Source organism: Carettochelys insculpta, chromosome 25 (assembly GCF_033958435.1).
Source record: "Carettochelys insculpta isolate YL-2023 chromosome 25, ASM3395843v1, whole genome shotgun sequence".
NCBI lineage: Eukaryota > Metazoa > Chordata > Testudines > Carettochelyidae > Carettochelys > Carettochelys insculpta.
The window spans coordinates 80,005-101,170 of NC_134161.1; the positions used below are offsets into that span (position 1 = coordinate 80,005).

Here is a 21,166-nt window from a genome sequence, read left to right on the forward strand (position 1 = left end):
TGGTTTCGCTATTCTTGTGGCGATTTTCTTCTTACAGTCTAGATCCTGTTATGTTGTTTCCCAGATACCTGAACTTCTCTACACTCTGTAGTTCAAGCCCGTCTACGCTGATCTTCCTTCCTATTTCCTCATCTCCAAATACCATTGTTTTTGTTTTATCCATGTTCCTAATCAGTCTGTACTTCTTCCTTCCCTCCTTTAGAGCCTGCACCATTCTAGCTTCTCTTCATCTTCTTCAGTGATAACTATATCATCTGCAAACCTCAAGTTGTTGTTTTTCTTCCCCTGCACAGATATCCCTTCCGCCTCTTCCTCGATCTTGTCCATCGATCTCTCTAGGGGCTTGATGAAAATACTCGGTCATATCAGATCTCCTTGTTTCCTACCTCTACTCGTTCTCAACGACTTCCCAGCTCTTAACTCATTTTCACCACTGCCTCTTCATCATCGGTGATATCCTTCAGCAACCCTATCGGTCTGGTATCCACTCCAGATGACGCCAATACTGCCCAAGTGACTTTCCTATCACGACTGCCAAATGCCTTCTGAAAATCGACGACGCAGCCAGAGATATTCTTGATCTTTCGTCCAGCTGTCTCTGCTCTCAATCTTAGTTCCTACATTGGCTGTCTGGTACTCCTCTCTTTCCTGAATCCTGCTTGCTCGTCCAGTGGTTGTTCTTCTATCTGCCATCTCAGTCTCTCCTTCAGTATCATTATCAGCCCCTTGTCTAGATGACTGTTCGGGCAATCGTTCTGTTGCTCTTGCACTCCAATGCACTTACTTTCTTGTGTATTGTCACTAGCTCTTGGTGCTCGGCAGCTGTGCTTGACTCTGGGGTGAAAGAGATATGGCTCCCACTTTACCCTGCTACTAGCCAGCCTGGCTCTGCGCTGGCTCAGCCGGGAGGAGACTCAGGCTTGGGCGGCATGGCCTCACCTCCCTGGCAAGGCATGAGACAGAGATGATGTTACTAGAGTGTCAGATGCAGAGACAAATCATTGCCACAACTCCTCTGTCTGCACTGTGGGGGGAAAACTGCTCTAAGGGCTCAAAGAGCTTTTTCACACCAAGGAGGCCTCACTCTGGAAGGGGATACCAGGGGGTCATCTACACTTCTTTGAAGTCCCTACCTTGTCCCCTGGAGACTGTAGGCTCCTCTGTCTGGGTTATCAGGTACCTTTGTAGTGTAAACTGGCCTGAAGCACAGCTGGAGCTTACAGACAGGGCTCAGGGCAATTCTGCGGAGACTTTCATATGTTAAAGAAGACAATTAACGACTAAACTGTCTAAACAAACTGGATAAAGAGTCCTTGGAAGTGGTTCTCAGGGCTCCCACTTCTTTGGAAGCTGGCAGCCTGCACGCGTGCATCATAAAGTTTCCTTTTAGATCTCACTCTTGCCTCACTGCTTTGACCTCCAGCCTCAGACCTTTGGGGGACACTGTACCCCAGGGGAACAGGGTTCCACAACAGCAGCTAGGAAAGAGTCATGGGTGCTAAGAAAGGAGCTTGGCTTATGGGTCCCATGGTGTAAAGGGCAGCACTCAGGACTTTGAATCCTGCAATCTGAGTTCAAATCTCAGTGGGACCTGTGTGTTCTCTACCATAGACCTCATCTTCTCCAAGGGCTGGGCTATTTTATCCCCAGAAGTACCTGAGTGAGTCCTTTTTCCTCCAGCTGGATGAATGAGGCCCATTGGAGCCAGGTGTCTGGTTGTGCTGACTCCCCAATCTGGCTGCAATGTGTTGGGGCCCAAGAACTCATCAGTGTATGAAGATGCAGTCTGAGGTTGTGTTTCTCATGGCTTCTCCTGAGGCCCTCACAACTGGTCCTGGAGCTGCCAGGCTATTCCTAGTGCAGGTATGGCACTTAAGACCAGGCTAAAAAATCACGGGACAGCAGGAGAGAGGTGGAGTCCCAGGCTGGAGCCCAGCTCACCTGTCCTTCTCTGGACACCTGGCGGTGGGGCAGCTGGTACTGACACCTCTATGGGAAGTCTCAAAAGCCACAGAGGACAGTGCAGGAGGAGGGGAGGACCATGACTGCATGTGGCCTGGGAATCTTCATAACGTCTCTGAGCCAGGCTGCTCCCCCCACCAAACCCTCGTTAAGGACACCCCAAAGCAGCGTGTGGTCTGCAGCCAGCATCACAAGGTGGGAGGAAATCAGCCAGTCCCTCAGTGGGGTCTCATAACTGTGGTGCTCATTTTAGCTGTGGGGCAGGAGATGTGTCCTGAAGAGGCTGTTCCCCAGCTGGAGACAAGCACAAAACAAGCCAGAGCTTGCACAGGGTTAGGCACATCACATGGAACAGGAGCAGCAAACAGGGAGTTTGCCTGGAAGAGCATCCTAGAGGAGCTCAGGTGAGTGTGGCATTTGGGGGGCTGCGTTGTGAGCTGGTGGGTTGAATTTCTATCTGTGGTGTCTGTGCATTTGTTTTGTTTTGCAGTGAGGGGCAATTTGCAGAGCTGCCTGTGTGCCTGAGCCTCTGTTTTGCAGAGAGGGGCAGTTGGAAAGCGTGTTTGGCAGTTTGGCATGTTTGCAAGGTGCGCATTGGGAGAGCTTCCTTCCAGGTGGGCCTTCAAGGGCTGGTCAGATTGGAGGCAAAGGCTTTGAGCCAGGCCTAACCAGCTAGCAACTCTACAAGAAGGCAGCCCCAGTGACCCCTGTGAGCAGAGAACAGGAGCAACTAACAGGGAGTTTGTCTGAGAGTTCACCTTCAGGAGGAGCCCTATACCTGTTTTTACCTTCTTACATGGTGTTTCTCTTGTGCCCTTCAAGGCGGCACTAGAAACAAATAAGGGATCTCTTCATGTAGGAACCAATGATACAGACAAGAACAACTTTGATGAGATCACAGCAGATTACGTAACCCTAGGAAGGAAGATCAAGGAATACGGAGCACAGATGGTCTTCTCATCTATCCTCCCTGTGGAAGGAAGGGGTCCACGGAGGGATCGTTGAATCACAGAGGTAAATGCGTGGTTGCGTAGGTGGTGTAGCAGGGAAGGATTTGGTTTCTTTGACCACGGGATTCTGTTTCGTGAACAGGGATTCCTGAGAAGAGACGGGATCCACCTCACTAAAAGAGGAAAGAGCATGTTTGCGGACAGGCTTGCAAACCTAGTGAGGAGGGCTTTAAACTTGGTTTGTCAGGGGAAGGTGACACAATCCCTGAGGTAAGTGGGGAAGGAGGAGGAAACAATCAAGTGGGTTTCCTGGGTGAAGAGGAGAAAATGGAGCAATTGGCCCCTTCTCTAAGATGCTTGTACACTAATGCCAGAAGCCTGGGGAACAAACAAGAAGAATTAGAGGCCCTGGCACAGTCACACAAGTATGAGGTGGTTGGAATAATGGAGACTTGGTGGGACGACTCACAAAACCGGAGCACGGTGGTGGAAGATTATAAATTGTTTAGAAAGGACAGAAAGGGGAGAAAAGGAGGAGGAGTTGTGCTCCGTGTGAGGGAGCAGCATGATTGCTCAGAGCTCCAGTATGAGGAAGGAGAAAATCCAGTTGAGTGTCTTTGGGTTAAGCTCAGAGGTGGAAGTAAGAGAGGTGATGTTGTAGTTGGTGTCTGTTATAGACCACCAGATCAGGGAGAGGAGACAGATGAGGCTTTCTTCAGGCAGCTAAGTGAAGCTTCCAAATCACAGGCCCTGGTTCTCATGGGAGACATTAATCATCTGGACATTTGTTGGGAGACCAATGCATCAGCACACACACAATCCAGGAAGTTTTTGGAGAATGTTGGGGATAACTTCTTTGTACAAGGGCTGAAGGAACCGACCAGGGGTCGTGCGCAACTTGACCTGCTGCTCACAAAGAGGGAAGAACTAAAAGAAAAAATAGAAGTGGGAGGGAACCTGGGCTGCAGTGACCATGAGATAGTAGATTTCATGATCTGGACAAAAGTAAGAAAGGTGAGGGGTAACATACAGACCCTTGATTTCAGAAGAGCAGACTCTGACTCCCTAGGAGACCGGATGAGCAGGATCCCTTGGGAAACGAAGATGAAGGGGAAAAGAGTTGAAGAGAACTGGCAGTACTTTAAAAAAGTCTTACTGAAGGCACAGGAACAAACCATCCAGCTACATAGTAAGAAATGGAAACATGGTAGGCAACCGGCTTGGCTTAACAGGGAAATACTTAGTCCGCTTAAACTCAAAAAGGATACATACAAGAAATGGAAACATGGACAGCTGACTAAGGAGGAGCATAAACATATGGCTGGAGAATGCCGGGCATTTATCAGGAAAGCGAAAGCACAATTGGAACTGCAGCTGGCAAGGGATGTGAAGAGTAACAAGAAGGGTTTCTACAGGCATGTGAACAATAAACGGGTTATCAGAGAAGGCGTGGAGCCATTGCTGGATGAGGGAGGTAACCGAGTGACAGATGATGCAGGAAAAGCTGAAGTACTCAATGCTTTTTTTGCCTCAGTCTTCACGGACAAAGTCAACTTCCACATGATGGTCCTAGATGATGCACTATGGGAAGGTGGAGGGCAGCCATCTGTGGGAAGAAACAAGTTCTGAGCTATCTAGAAAAACTAGATGTGCACAAGTCCATGGGTCTGGATTTAATGCACCCCAGGGTACTGAGGGGACTGGCAGAGGTCATTGCTGAACCTTTGGCCATTATCCTTGAAGACTCTTGGAGGTCAGGGGAGATACCAGATGACTGGAAGAAGGCAAACGTAGTGCCCATCTTTAAAGAAGGAAAGAAGGACAATCCAGGGAACTATAGACCCGCCAGCCTTACCTCAGTCCCTGGGAAAATAATGGAGGGAATCCTCAAGGAATCCATTTTAGAGCACTTGGAAGAGGGGAAAGTGATCAAAAGGAGACAACATGGATTCACCAGGGGCAAGTCCTGCCTCACCATCTGATCAGCTTCTATGACAAGGTAACAAGCTCTGTGGACATGAGGAAGTCAGTGGATGTGATATACCTTGACTTCGGCAAGGTTTTTGATCCGGTCTCCCACAACATTCTTGTCCATAAGTTAAGGAAATAAGAACTGGATCATTGGACTATAAGATGGATAGAAAGCTGGCTTGATGGTCAGGCCCAACGGGTAGTGGTCAATGGCTCAATATCTGGATGGTGGTCTGTTTGAAGCAGAGTGCCGCAAAGCTCGGTTCTGGGGCAAGTGTTATTCAACATCTTTATTAATGACCTGGATGAGGGACTGGGTTGCACCCTCAGCAAGTTTGCGGATGACACAAAACTAGGGGGAGACGTAGATATGTTGGAGGGTAGAGAGAGAATCCAGAGGGACCTGGATAAATTGGAGGACTGGGCCAAAAGAAATCTGATGCGGTTCAATAAGGAGAAGTGTAGAGTCCTGCACCTGGGGGGGAAGAATCCCAAACATCGTTACAGTCTGGGGACTGACTGGCTCAGCAGCAGTATGATGGAAAGGGACCGAGGGGTTATGGTGGATGAAAGGCTGGATATGAGTAAACAGTGTGCCCCTGTAGCCAAGAAAGCTAACAGCATTCTGGGGTGCATTAGGAGGAGCATTTCAAGCAGAACTAGAGAAGCAGTTATTCTTCTTTATTCGGCACTGGTGAGGCCACATCTGGAATATTGTGTCCAGTTTTGGGCCACCCAGTATAAAAAGGATTTGGATTTGCTGGAGGAGGTTCAGCGAAGGGCAACAAAAATGATTAAGGGTCTGGAGCACAAGACCTATGAGGATAGGCTGAGGGATTTGGGCTTGTTTAGTTTCCAGAAGAGAAGACTTAGAGGTGATTTAATAGCAGCCTTCAACTTCCTGAAGGGGAGCTCTAAAGAGGAGGGTGAGAAACTGTTCTCAGTGGTGTCAGATGGCAGAACAAGGTGTAATGGTCAGAAGTTACAGAAGGAGAGGAGTAGGTTAGATATTAGGAAAAACTACTTCCCCAGGCAGGTGGTGAAGCATTGGAATGTGTTGCCTAGAGAGGTGGTGGATTCTCCATCCCTTGAGGTTTTTAAGTCCCGGCTGGACAAGGTCCTGGCTGGGATGACTTAGCGGGGGTTGATCCTGCTTGAAGCAGGGGACTGGACTAGATGACCTCCTGAGGTCCCTTCCAGCCCTATGATTCTGTGAAGTGGCTATTCCTCTTTATTCGGCACTGGTGAGGGCACATCTGGAATATTGTGTCCAATTTTGGTCCCCCCAGTATAAAAAGGATGTGGATTTGCTGGAGCAGGTTCAGCAAAGAGCAACAAAAATGGTTAAGGGGTTGGAGCACAAGACCTTGCGACCGGGGCTCTTGCAAACAGGCCGACTGCTAACAGGTGGGAGTTTTGAGAGGGGCTCTCCTGGTGAAGGAGGGAGCAAACTACAGCACCTTGAGGTAAGTGGCTGTCTAGAGTGTGTGGGTGTTTGTGTTTGGGGGTTCTGGGCTTGTGTTTGTCTGTTTGTTTGGAGTTTGTAGTGCTGGGCTGTCTGTTTGAAAGGCCGTGTGCTTAGGCTGGCAGTTGGAAGCTGTGAGCCTTGATTAGGTTTGAAATCTAAACCTCTGTGCTGATTGGCTGAGCTGTAGCCAGAGGGAGGGGATATCAGGAAGGCCACAGCCTTTTAAACCCCACTGGCAAGTGACCAGGGCGGATGCGACCGGGGCTGTTGCAAACAGGCCGACTGCTAACAGGAGAGAGTTTTGAGAGGGGAGTTTAGAGGGGGAGCTTAGAGGGAGCTAGTTACTTCTAACGTCCTTAAATCTTTTATAACATCCCTGTCTGAAACTTTTACTTAAGAACCCCATATGGAATTAAATTAAATCAGAGGAGGAAATGGAGGCAGAAGACCAGCAGCAGAGCAGGGGCTATCCTGTTTATTGAGTTGAGTGTAATATGTATGATTATCTATCCTTGTGGGTGGGTGGCTTATGTGTGCACTCAATGCAAGGAGCTCCTGGCCCTCAGAGACCAAGTGTGGGCTTTGGAGACCAGGATGGCTGAACTGGAGGAGCTAAGGGAGGCAGAGAGCTATGTTGATGAGGCTTTGTGGGATGTAGTAGGGCTGTCCCACCTCCAATCTGACAGCCCCGATGCTGTTAAGGAGGATGAAAGGCTCAGGGAAGGAGAGCAGTCAATGGGGGCAGAGGGAAACCATCCCATAGTTGGGACCCTCCTTCCAGAGGGTGCTATGGTATCCTCTCGTGCGGAGGACACCTCTCCGGGGGAGGGAACGCCAGTTGTTAGGAAGAGGCAGGTGTTAGTAGTGGGTGATTCGATCATTAGAAATATAGATAGTTGGGTTTGTGATGACCGGGAGAACTGTATGGTGACTTGCCTGCCTGGTGTAAAGGTTGCGGATCTTTCGAGGCATCTCGAGAGACTTATATGCAGTAGTGGGGAGAAGCCGGTTGTTGTGGTACATGAAAGTACCAATGACATAAGGAAGGGCAGGAGAGATGTCCTGGAGGCCAAATTTAGGTTGCTAGGAAGGAGCCTGAAATCCAGGACCTCTATTGTGGCATTCTCAGAAATGTTTTCAGTTCCACGCGCAGGGCCAGGGAGGCAGAACTTCAGAGTCTCAATGCGTTGGTGAGACGATGGTGCAGGGAAGAAGGGTTTAGATTTGTTAGGAACTGGGAACACTTTTGGGGTAGGGGGAGCGTATACAGGAAGGATGGGCTCCACCTAAACCAAGGTGGATCCAGGCTGCTGGCATTAAACATTAAAAAGGTCGTAGACGAGTGGTTAAACTAGGAGATGGGGGAAAGCCGATTGGAGCAGAGAAGCACGTGGATCGGACGGAGACTTCTCTTAGGCGAGACTCCATTGATAGAGATTCTCTAGAATTCAGTCAGAAAGAGAAGAAGGAGATGATAGAGTATGGGCCAGATCAGATGAGAAACAATCACATGTAAGAGAATCCAATACATCAGGGAAGGGCAGGCATATGAATAGCGGTAGCTTTTTAAAGTGCTTTTACACAAATGCTCGAAGTCTGTCTAATAAGGTGGGGGAATTAGCGTACCTCATATCAAAGGAGGAGTTTGACATAATAGGCATCACGGAAACCTGGTGGAATAAGGACAATCAGTGGGACACGATCATACCGGGATATAAAATATATCGGAAGGACAGAATGGGCCGAGCGGGTGGCGGAGTGGTACTGCATGTGAAAGATAATATAGAATCAAATGAAATAAAAATCCTAAATGAATCCAAATGTTCTATGGAATCACTATGGATAGCAATTCCTTCCTCCGATGGGAATATAGCAGTAGGGATATATTATCGACCACCTGACCGGGACAGTGATAGTGATGCTGAAATGCTAAGGGAGATTAGAGAGGCTATCAAAATAAAAAACTCACTAATAATGGGGGATTTCAATTATCCCCATATTGACTGGGTACAGGTCACCTCAGGAAGGGATTCAGAGAGAAAATTTCTTGATGCCTTAAATGACTGCTTCTTGGAGCAGCTGGTACAGAAACCCACAAGGGGAGAGGAAATTCTTGATTTAGTGCTGAGTGGAACACAGGATCTGGTCCAAGAGGTAACTATTAAAGGACCACTTGGAAATAGTGACCATAACATACAAACATTTAATATTCCTGTGTTGGGAAGAACACGGCAACAGTCCAACACTCTGGTATTTAATTTCAAAAAGGGGAATTTCACAAAAATGAGGAGGTTAGTTCAACAGAAATTAAAAGGTAGAGTAACGAGTAAAATCCCTGAACACTGCATCTTACTTCCCTATATAAAACTATGGTACGCCCACATCTTGAGTACTGCGTGCAGACGTGGTCTCCTCACCTCAAAAAAGATATATTGGCATTAGAAAAGGTTCTCAAAAGGGCAACTAAAATGATTTAGGGTTTGGAATCGGTCCCATAGGAGGAGAGGCTAGAGAGACTGAGACTTTTCAGTCTCGAAAAGAGGAGACTGAGGGGCGATATGATAGAGGTATATAAAATCATGAATGGTGTGGAGAAAGTGAATACAGAAAAGTTACCTACTTGTTCCCATAATATAAGAACTAGAGGACACCAAATGAAATTACTGGGTAGCAGGTTCAAAACTAATAAAAGAAAGTTTTTCTTCACACAGCGCACAGTAAACCCGTGGAACTCCTTGCCAGAGGACGCTGTGAAGGCCAGCACTCTAACAGAGTCTAAAAAAGAGCTCAATAAATATTTGGAGGTTAGGTCCACAGATGGCTATCACATGTCACAGTTTTAGACAAAAGCCAAACCAACCACCCCCCCGTCCCACACACACACCAGCTGCACTTGACTTCTCTTTGCCAAAGCCTTCCCCACACTTCCTGCTGCCTGGAGGGAGATTCATGATCTGCAGGGGGGCTGGTGCTACTGGGCTCAGTCATTCACAGCTCTGCCTGGTCTGTGTGACTCCACCCAGCACAAGCTGAGCTTCCTCCAGTGCCTTATAAGATCTAAACACCATCAAAGCTGGGCAGCCCCAAGTGTTGGGGCTGGCAGGGGGTCAGGTGTGGGCAGACAGCAGAGCTTTATCTGATATTTCGAGGAAAGAGGTAGAAAGATTAGTGGTACGACTAAAGAAAAACAAATGCCCTAGAAATGATAAGATCATGGGAGAGATGATCAAATACAGCAGAGAAAGTATGAGTCAGGAAATACACCAACTATGTAACGTAGCACGGAAGGAAGGAAAGTCCACTAAGGAATGGACAATGTCCGCGCTTGTGACAATACACAAGAAAGGAAGTGCACAGAAGGATTACCCTGACAAGTCATCGAGGCAAGCTGCTGCTGCTGGTACTGATGGAGAGACTGAGACCAAAGAAAAAGGAACATCTAACAGGCAAGTAAGTGGGATTTGGGAAAGATAAAAGTACCATACAGCATATACAGACACTAAGATTAATAGCAGAGAACGCTCGCTGAAAGAACAAGGACATCTGCAACTGCTTCATTGGTTGGGAAGGAGGCTCTTGAAGAGTTCCACCAGGATTTCAACAGTTTCCATCCACCCCACCATCAACCTTAGTCCGGACCAGTTCACACAAGAGATCCACTTCCTGCACACTACTGTGCAGATAAGCGACGGTCACATAAATACCACCTGACACCGAAAACCCACAGACCTCTATGCTTATCTACACGCCTGCAGATTCCATCCAGAGCAGACTACACGATGCATTGCGCACACCCAGGCACTGAGGTACAACCATATTTGCTCTGCTCCATCAGAGACAAACATCTCCAAGACCTTTACCAAGCTTTCCTCAAACTACAATACCCACCTAAGGAAGTGAGGAAGCAGATTGACAGAGCCAGACGGGTACCCAGAAGCCACCTGCCTCAAGACAGGCCTCGCAAAGAAAACAAGAGAACACCACTGGCTGTCACATAGAGCCACTACCTAAGGCCTCTCCAATGTATCAATTGTGATCTGCAAACCATCTTGGACAATGATCCCTCACTCCCACAGCCCTTGAGCGGCAGGTCTGTCCTTGCCTACAGACAGCCTGCCGACCTGAAACAAATTCTCACCAGCAACTATAGGGCACAACAGAGTAACTCTAAACTGGGAACCAAGCCCTGCAACAAACCTTGCTGCCAATTGTGCTCGCATATCTACACCATAAATATCATCACAGGACCAAACAGCAACCACACCATCAGCGGCTCCTTTATCTGCACATCTACTAATATAATATACGCCATCATGCACCAGCAACGCCTCACTGCAATTTACATTGACCAAACTGGAGCGTCTCTATGGCCGTGTCTACACTAGCCAAAAAGTGGCCATTTCAAAGTTTACTACTGAAGCACTGAAATACATATTCAACCCCCATTAGCATGCGGGCGGCCGCGGCACTTCGAAATTGACGCGTCTCACCGCCGCACGTCTCGTCCCGATGGGGCTGCTTTTCGACAGGACCCCGCCTGCTTCGAAGTCCCCTTGTTCCCATCTGCTCATAGGAACGAGCAACTGAGCGAGCCAGCCTGCCCAGTGACAGCTCACAAGGGCCCTTTCACAAAGGAGCAAGAGGCAGCTGCAGGGTCATGGGGGCTCTGGAATTAGCTTGCTCCCCCTCCCCCACTGCTCAGAATCCCAACTGGGCATCCCCTCTGCCCCTCCCCCACCACCCTGAACCCCAACCTGGCATCCCCCTCTCACACTCTGTCTCCCATTCCCCACTGCCCTGAGCCATGGCTGGGAATTCCCTCTGACCCTGCTGCCCCTCACCCCCTGTCCTAGGCCCCTGCCAGATGTCCCCACAGACCCTGCCTATCCCCTCCCTCCGCTGCCTTGATCACGAGATTAACATGGCCCATGTTCCCTGGCAGAGGGTAACACCATCACCCCCTGCTGCAATGTGCTTCCCATGGAGGGACCCAGCCTGCTGCCTGCTCCTGAGCTCAGCTGCTCCAGCTCACCCAGAGCACATGGCCTTGCACCAGCAGCTGCCCTGTCTGCTCTCCTACCCACAGACACAGAGCCCAGAGGAGCAGAGCCCACAGCTGTCACCCAACTCCAGAACCTTCTGCGTGTGCAGTGCTGAACCTGCCCACCACAATGACTGACCTACAACTCACTGCCACCCGCTCTGGGGCATCACCATATTAGTTACATGGCTCACATGTGCATCACCACTTTCTCTCACCTGAGGCAGCCCATGGCCATGGCTTCCTCTTTGAAATTCAGCCTCCAGGTCAGAGCTGTTCTTCTCAGCAGGTGGGAGAGGAGATGCTCAAATGCTGTTTTGTGCCATTGCACACAGCCAAGCAGAGACAGCTCCAAATGCCCCCTCCACACTGAGAGCTTCCTGAGGAGCAGCCAAGCAGGAAGAGAAAGGGGGCCTGGTCTCACATTGCCTTGGAAGAAAAGGCTGCAGAAAAGCAACTTTCGGTGGAAAATGGGGGTATTGATCCCACTACCGCTTGCATGCAAAGCAACCGCTCTGCCATCTGAGCTAATTCCCCACAGGATAAGCAGAAGCTCCTCCCCAGCCACCTCATTGTTGAGTCCATATGTCCCTGCTGCTCCCCTGGCTCCTTTCCAATGATGACACTTGTAAAACCAGTTCCTATCAGCTGGCTGAGCTGTTCAGACACAGCTGCTTACAAGGCCACGGTGGCGGTTTCAAGCTCTAGGGGAGCCCTTGAGGCATCTTGACTAAGTGGCCTGGCTGCTATGGAGGGGGAGGTTCCAGCAGGCACAGGGAGCTGTGCAGGTCCACTCTTGTGGGAGGGCTGTAAGGGAGTCCCTGCCTGCATCACAATGCCACTGCCTGGGGGTGCTGGTGCCTGGCAGCCTGGCTTTGCAGAGCCTGGTGTCCTCTGACCAGGTTCTGCTGCCTGTGTCACCTCCCTGGGCTCGGACTTTCATTGAGCTGCCTGGGCAGGTGATGGACATGCAACAGGGGTGGCTCTGTGAACTGCAGAGGTCTGTAGCACGCGCTGCTTTGGCAGACGCTTCATTCCTGAGAGCAGCTGCAGAGGAGACGGTGGACAGTCAGTGTCTGTGGGAGGAGGGGTTCACACTGGGGCTCTGGGGCAGATTTTTATGCTTTTAATTACTGGCCATGTCTGTGATTTATTTGTGGAGCTGTTTTCAGAGTGCCCCACCCGGGTGTGTTCACGAGCCAGAGCTGTTTGAAAGCACCACCCGGCTGAGGGGTACGACCAATGAACGAGCAGCACCCACCCGGCTGAGAGGTAGGACCAATGAACGAGCAGCACCCACCCGGCTGAGGGGTACGACCAATGAACGAGCAGCACCCACCCGGCTGAGGGGTACGACCAATGAACGAGCAGCACCCACCCGGCTGAGGGGTACGACCAATGAACGAGCGGCACCCACCCGGCTGAGGGGTACGACCAATGAACGAGCGGCACCCACCCGGCTGAGGGGTACGACCAATGAACGAGCGGCACCCACCCGGCTGAGAGGTAGGACCAATGAACGAGCAGCACCCACCCGGCTGAGGGGTAGGACCAATGAACGAGCGGCACCCACCCGGCTGAGGGGTACGACCAATGAACGAGCAGCACCCACCCGGCTGAGGGGTACGACCAATGAACGAGCAGCACCCACCCGGCTGAGGGGTAGGACCAATGAACGAGCAGCACCCACCGCTCTCCAAAGGGAGAGGCTAAAGAGGGGTCCTTCGCCATGTAATGCTGGGGCTTCCCTGGGCAGTGGGCAGCCCCTGGCGTAGGGCAGGGAGAGCCATGAGCAGCAGGTGGGGAGGCCTGGGGGCATAGCGGAGAGAGCAGCAGATGGGTGGGCCGGTGGGAGCAGAGGTGGGAGCAGCAGGCAGACTGCAGTGGAAGACGCAGAGCAGGGATGGGAGGAGGTGAACCGGGAGTGAGGGGAGAGCACAGGTGGGGCCTCAGAGGGAGGAGGCCGAGCGAGGAGTGTGGAGGGGACGGGGCCCAGTGAGCAAACCAGTGACCCCCCCGCACTTCTGCAGAGCTCCAAGTGCTCAAATGAAGGTTCCACTTCTCGGGAGCTTCCAGCGCTGGCAGCAGCTGTTTGTGCAGAAGGGCTTTGGGAGCCTGGGGGCCCCAGTCTGCGTGTGCAGCCTGCACGTCCAAAGCGGCACTTTCACAACCTGCACGTCCGCCATTATGCTAATGAGGCTCTGCATATTCATGTCAGCGCCTCATTAGCATCTGCCAAAATCCCTCATTGTCCTGCCCCTTCCAAAGGGAGGGAGTAGGGGAGATGTGCCCTGTTTGTGACTCTGCTCAGTGCTGTGAAAGTGACCTCTGGCATGAAGGGTGTAGTCACTGGCAGAGCCTCATCTTGACAGAGCTGAGCCATCCAGTGACAAGCAGCTGATCCATTGCACTGAGCAAAGGAAGAAGAAAGATGCGTGTGAGGATTTGGGGCCCCCGTTGCCCATGTAAGTTATCAGAGAAAGGCAGAAAATGGGCTTGTCTGGGACTTGAACCCAGGACCTCTCCCACCCGAAGGGAGAATCATACCCCTAGACCAACAAGCCACCCTGGAAAGGCCTCTTCCACACCCACATTTGAGCAAACAGCCAGTGCTCATCTAAGTGCTGCTCCCAAATTCACCTTTCCAAGGGCATTCCCAAGTTCTCTTCACAGTCCTGAAGCAAGAAACCAACTTCACACTCTGGACAGTTCACAAACGACACAGTGTGGGAGAAAAACACAGGAGCATATCCAGGAATTATACAGGAAGATACCCCCAAGAGACCCTGCTCCAGGAGGTTACACAACGGAAGTTACAGCTGTTTGGGTGGATCTGCAGAATGAACGATGAACCAGCAATCACGCCCCTGGTATTTGCAGTATCAGACTGTTTATGTAGGAGAGGCAGAGCCCACAGAGATTGGGGAGATGACGCAGTAGATGGGTGCAGAGGTCATTACGCAAACTGAGCCACTCCACAGTGAACAGGGAAAGATGGAAGGAAATCGTGAGGGAGGCGTCGGGCAGCAATGGGCGCTGAGCTCATGGCTGTTGTTGATGATGAGCCCTGTGAAAAGTCTCCAGGAGGAAGCGACGTGTCCCGTCTGTCTGGAGCATTTCAAGGACCCCGTGATTACAGAGTGTGGGTACAACTTCTGCCCAGCCTGCCTCAGCCAGTGCTGGAGGGGGGCCCGATCCAGCCCCCTCCTGCCCTCAGTGCAGACAGACTGTGTGGCAGAGACACCTCCGGCCCAACAGGCAGCTGCAAACGTAGTGGAACTGCTCAGAGGGCTGCGTTTGCTGGCAGTGAAGGGAGCCGGAGGGGACGGGGTGTGTGGGGAGCACCAGGAGGCTCTGAAACTGTTCTGTGAAGAGGATCAAAGCCCCATCTGTGTGGTCTGGGACGGACCCTGGGCTCACCGCGCTCACACGGTGCTGCCCACAGAGGAGGCTGCCCAGGAGCACAAGGGCGGGAAATTCAGTCTTACATTTCAATCGAATCACTGGCTGATTTGATTGACACTTTGGGCCGGAGGAGAGGAAATTGGGAACTGGAGTTGCTATCAGTGATTTATATCATAGAATTTCCTGATATTACCTGTGTTTCCATCTCAGTAGTTGTGAGAGACCCCGAGGAGACCTGGACTTTGTGCAACACACTTATACACACCTACACTTATACACCCTTGACTCCATCTGCTGGGCAGCAAAATGTGAGGTGTATTGGTGTAGTGATTGTGACCTGTGGTAGATGGTGGAAAGGCTTCTACCCCCCAGTGTCATGGGCTCACATCCCATCCTAGGCAGTTTCTTTCTTGCATCGATATTGATTTTCTCAGCCAATACAGCAGGTCTCTCCCAGCTTGCGCTGGTGTCTTGGCCTTTGGTAGCACACGGCTGTTCTTGTTCTCCAATTTGGTGGAAGCAAAGACAGTACAAATGGATATTTCCATCCCCTTTGGAGTGTGGCAGAGGATTTTCTTCTCTTCATTTCTATCCTCACCTGCCCAAGGAGGAGAGAAGAAAACTTTTCCCCAGCTGACTGTCCCCCTTCAGCGCTCTGCAGCTTCAGGGCTTTCTGCATTCGCTCCAGCTGTGCACTGGGCATGTACATGAGCTATGATTATCCAGGGGACGGTGAGAAATGTGGAGCTCGGTGCTCATCCGACTCACTTCCACAAGGACAAGAGATGGAGAGTTCAAAAGTGTGATGGGAAAAGTGTCATTGAGAAGGGGAAGGTGATGGTTTGTGTTAAATAAACCTGGGGCCTGCCGGAGGGTAGGTGGCAGCCTGGCTGGGGTGTCTGTGGCTGTCTGCAGGGCAGGCATGACGGTAACCCCCTGAACAGTATGGAAAACACATGCTATTGGGAGAAAGCTTTTGCACATGCTGGGGACAGGAGCGGAGCAGTCACTGAAGCAGGCAGCTTGTGCGCCATTACCTGTGCACGGGCTTAGAGCTGGGTAGAGCAGTAAAGGTGGAACAAGCCTGCACTGCTGTGAGGAAAGGGACACTGAGGCAGTGCTACTGAGGAGTTTAACTCAGATTGCAAGAGGCAGAGTCCCGAGCTCTGTGCTTTACACCAGAGGACCGGCTGCTTGTGTATAACTGACTGTTTTCTCCCCCAGCTTACAAGCTGCACTCTGCCTTTAGGGCTTGTTTGCATCTGCTCCCTCTCTTGGGCCTGGCAGGGCTGTGACTGTGCTGCTGGACCTCCTGTGCACTGGGGCTGGAGCCTGGGAACACCACGTCTGCCTCTCCTAAGTGCTCTGGGTGCAACCAATGGCAAGAAGAGAATCCATTGAGGGTCTTGCATTTTGCTTTCCTGGTTTGTTGAAGGGGTCCCTGGGCGGTGGCAGGAAACATTGAGCAGATATGAACATTGTTGGTTGGAGGGTTTGTCTCTGTTTCTCCTCCTTGTGAGAAAGGCGAATTGGAGAAGCTGTTGCACCACTGCTATTGATGAAGTTTTTAGAAGTTCTTCGTGCCCTTTTCTTGCCCGTTCTTCGAAGGGAAACTTGCTGATACACTGGCTCCTGTGAACACTTCAGAAAAGCACCAAAATGCCAGTGTGTATTTTCTGCAGTGTCGTGGTTAGCACATGGGTCAAACTTGTAACTAGTCGCTTGTTCTAAGCCAGGTAGAAACAGTCCTGCTTCCTCTTCTGTGGGGCCAGCTCATTTCTGGAAGAATCCTGAAGAGCTCTGCCTTCTTCCTCATTGTTTTTTTTTTTCCTTTCATAAAACTTTAATATCTAAGGATGGGGGAGAATAGGAGCCAATGGCTACGTCTACACGTGAAGCCTACATCGAAGTAGCCTATTTCGATGTGGCGACATCGAAATAGGCTATTTCGATGAATAACGTCTACACGTCCTCCAGGGCTGGCAACGTCGATGTTCAACATCGATGTTGCGCAGCACCACATCGAAATAGGCGCAGCGAGGGAACGTCTACACGCCACAGTAGCACACATCGAAATAAGGGTGCCAGGCACAGCTGCAGACAGGGTCACAGGGCGGACTCAACAGCCAGCCGCTCCCTTAAAGGGCCCCTCCCAGACACACTTGCACTAAACAGCACAAGATCCACAGAGCCGACAACGAGTTGCAGACCCTGTGCATGCAGCATGAATCCCCCGCTGCAGCAGCAGCAGCCAGAAGCCCTGGGCTAAAGGCTGCTGCACACGGTGACCATAGAGCCCCGCACGGGCTGGAGAGACAGCGTCTCTCAACCCCCCAGCTGATGGCTGCCATGGAGGACCCCACAATTTCGACGTTGCGGGTCGCGGATCGTCTACACGGTCCCTACTTCGACGTTGAACGTCGAAGTAGGGCGCTATTCCGATCCCCTCATGAGGTTAGCGACTTCAACGTCTCGCCGCCTAACGTCGAAGTTAACTTCGAAATAGCGCCCGACGCGTGTAGCCGTGACGGGTGCTATTTCGAAGTTAGTGCCGCTACTTCGAAGTAGCGTGCACGTGTAGACACAGCCAATAAGATCTCCCATCACTTGGGTTCTTGGTTGCCACCTATTTAGCAAATATGATGATAGAGGAATTCCGACCCTCAGGGTGGCAAACTGGCAGTTTCTCCTTCATCCATTTCTTTTCAGCTAATGTCAAAGCACATCCCAGCATTAGGTCAGGGTGACGGTGTATAAAAACCTGCTGTGCTGGAGAATGGCTGTTTGGTGTTGAAAGAGTTGTGCTACAGTTGTGTACGGAAACTGTCTGCCTGACTCATAAAATATTAAAGAAAATCAGTGGCTCAAGAGCATTCTTTCCAGCAGTGTAGGGATGGCTACGTGGTGTAAGGTGCCAGATGTAAGATACTGTCTTTCCTTTCCCTGGATGTTCTGGCCTCCAGAAGGAAAGGTGGGTTCAAATCCCCTTCCTGAGGTGAGTGGCTTTCTCCACATGCTGAACTGGCCTTGATTCAATGCCTCTCCGAACAGCGCACCAGCGGTTGCTTTGGATTTCTGTTAGAGCAGGGGCAAGAGTGAGGCACAATTCAGATATGAACCTCTCAGGAGAGTGAAGGTGAACCTCCCACTCTGGCAGTGAGACCACACAGTCAAGGGGCCAATACCCACCTTCTGTACCAGGCTTCTCTTCTCTGCTCTGAGAACTGCATGAATACCAGCTCTGTAATGCAGCACAGGAGCTGTGTCACCAGCCCCACTGGGTAGCTGAGCCTTGGGTTAGTTGGCTGGTCTCAGCCTGTGGCCAGAAGGATGCCACGGGAAGGGGAGGGAGACACACACCTGTCTGTGGTGCCTGCAGTGCCCTGGGGGTGTAGAAGGGAAGGGAGAAAAGAAAACAGGCTGAGTCCCTCTCTGCTCACACAGGGGATGGGAACTGCTGTGGACATTTCAATAGCATCAAGGGGCTCAGAAAGAGCCAAAGGCATTAACTTGAGCCCATCAAACTCCCTCTTAAACTTCCCTGTTTCCTTCCCTCCCCTATTGCTCTGCCGCTGGCTTTTAAAGCTGCTCACCCAGCTCAGGCCTTCCCCCTCCTTAGCCACACAGGGGCAGGCTGAGCCTCAGGCTGATCAAAGGCAACCAAGGGAACAAGGGATCAAACCCTCCCAGACACACAATCCCACCTGACACCATCACAGAAATCAGCTGCAATCAGCATCAAACAGCAAACACCCAGCGAACTCACTTCACTCCCACCAAACCGCAGTGCACCCACTGGCACCTCTCCAGCAGCGCCTTCTGCTGCTCCCCCTCTTACGCTCCCCTGTCTCAGGCCCCTGGCCAAGACTCCATGTTAAGTCACCAAAATTGTTCTGTCCCAAATCAGGCCTAGTTGGTAGACAAACAACTGGGGGGTCCCAGCCACCGTTCCCTTTTCGGTGCCTTACAAAAAGAGACTTGGGGAGAAAAATCACCTACTTGAGCAAGTTCCATCTTTGTGCTGCAGCCGCGGTCGGTGTTCCCTGTAAGCTGTGGGCTTGTGCGAGTGCTCAGCAGAGTTTCCAATGCTCCCCAGCCCGTTAGCAGAGCATCCCCAGCTCGGTTTCTTGTTTCTACTGATGGTGCACATTTGCTCAGACCCGAGTGTGCATAAAATGCATTCCACACCTGGATGGAAAAGGTCAGAGGGAACATTGACCCCCAACTCCTGGGACCCGACACCATTTTCATCCCAGCCCTGAAAAATGTTCTCATCAGATTGGGTTTGGTCAGAAAGAGCCAGATCATCGCTTAGTAAATAATATTTATAGCCCAAGGCAAAGGGCACAGACCAGGCTTTCACCATTTGGGGCTGGAAGACCATGAGCATCAGGATGCCTGAGCTGGGTCTACAAGAGCCTAAAAGATGAGTTGCCTTGATTTTAGCCAAATACGACCACCACCACCAGCTTTGGCTGAATTGGAAACACCACCTGGGAAGTGAGACTAAGACCTTGTCTATATTACACCATTAGGTTAACGTCAGCTGCCCTGCACTGACCTAGCTGTGGAAGTGACAACAATTCCTCAGCTCTCATCCCCTATTAGCCCTCCTCCACTTAAGATACCTTGATGACATCTTTATGATTTGGACTCATGGTATAGAGACGCTAGAAGAATTCCACAGAGACTTTTACAATCTGCACCCCACCATCAACTTATGCCTCGATTACTCCAAGCAAGAGATACATTTCCTGGACACTGCAGTACTAATCAAGGATGGTCTGATCAGTACCACACTGTACCGGAAACCCACCGATCGCTATACTTACCTACACGCTTCTAGCTTCCCTCCTGCACACATAACGAGAGCCATTGTTTACAGTCAAGCCCTTAGATACAATTGCATTTGCTCTGATCCAACTGACAGAGACCAAAAACTACAAGATCTCTACAAAATATTCATAAACTTGAATTACCCACCAGGAGAAATAAAAAAAACGAATTGACAGGGCCAGACGAATACCCAGAGACCAGCAACTCCAAGAGAGGCCCAAAAAAGCCAAGAACAGAACACCACTGGTCATCACCTACAGCCCCCCAACTCAAACCACTGCAACGAATTATTAAAGACTTACAACCTATCCTTAATCGGGATGCCGCACTCCAGAAGGCCCTTGGTGACTGGCCTGTTCTCTTCTCCAGACAACTTCCCAACCTGACGAGGATTCTGACCAATATCTACAGTCTATCCCGCAGGAACACCAGTTCTGGGACTTTTCCTTGCAACAAAGCCCACTACCAGCTTTATCCACATATCTATTCTGGAGATACCATCACTGGACCTAACCAGATTATTCACAGAATCACAGGCACATTCTCATTTTCCTCTGCTAACATCATTTATGCCATCATGTGCCAACAATGCCCGGGTGCTTTGTATATTGGACAGACTTCAAACTCTCTGCGACAAAGAGTTAATGGGCACAAAACAGACATCAAAACACTCCTGATCCACAAACCAGTTAGTCTACATTTTAATGAAATGGGCCATTCTGTTAATGACTGAAGAGTTTGCGTCTTATTGACGAAGAATTTTCAGTCTGCTTTGGAAAGAGAAACTGCTGAACTCTCTTTCATATTCAGATTCCACACAGTAACACTTGGTTTCAACGAGGATGCAAATTTGCTGGGACATTATAGGGGCTCTTTTGCATACTTGGTTTAATCTAATTCTTGATCCTCGCCCCGCCCTGCCCCTCTGCTCTCTGATTTGCTCACATTGATATTTTTTTTCTGATTTGTCAACCTTGATTACTGTTTTTGGTTCTCTGTGTCTAAAATATTGAGTCTGTTCTAGTCTGGCTGCGGTCTGAAGAAGTGGGTCTGTCCCACCAAAGCTCACCTCATAAATTATTTTGTTAGTCTTTAAAGTGCTACTTGACTGCTTTTTTGTTTTCATTTCAATTGGTGCCTGTTGATTTCAGTGCCTCTCTACTTTCCTTTTACATCACCTGCACAGCTGGCCAGAAGGAACTAACCTGTCAGAGTCCTCTGTGCCTGATACCTGTCACATGAGAGCCTGTAAGAAAAGTGGCAGATTGGGGAAGTAAAAGGGAGAGGGTTTGATTGACTCCAAAGGGCGCTGTATGCTAATCAGGAAGGGTGTGTCTGCAAACAGCCACGTGCAACCACCTCTGATACACTGCGTCCCAAAGCGGGTGAATTGGACTTCAGCGAAAGGGGTGGTTGGTTTTAGACTTTTGTCCCTTAGTTCGAGGAGGGTGGAAGCAGCTGTTTGAAAACGTTCCCCATGGGCAGGAAGCTTGTGCCTGTTCTGCTGGGTGTGCAGCTGAGGAGCATGTGGTT

The 21,166-nt window shown here is 50.5% G+C and overlaps 2 non-coding genes across 2 annotated transcripts; one reads left to right on the top strand and one right to left on the bottom strand.

The window, feature by feature from the left end:
- Positions 1-1,521: 1,521 nt before the first annotated feature.
- TRNAQ-UUG (transfer RNA glutamine (anticodon UUG)) lies at positions 1,522-1,593 on the top strand. The gene has a single exon. It is a non-coding gene; the product is annotated as a tRNA-Gln (tRNA).
- A 12,291-nt stretch (positions 1,594-13,884) lies between these two features.
- Positions 13,885-13,956, bottom strand: TRNAP-CGG (transfer RNA proline (anticodon CGG)). Its single transcript has one exon. It is a non-coding gene; the product is annotated as a tRNA-Pro (tRNA).
- Between the last annotated feature and the right edge of the window lie 7,210 nt (positions 13,957-21,166).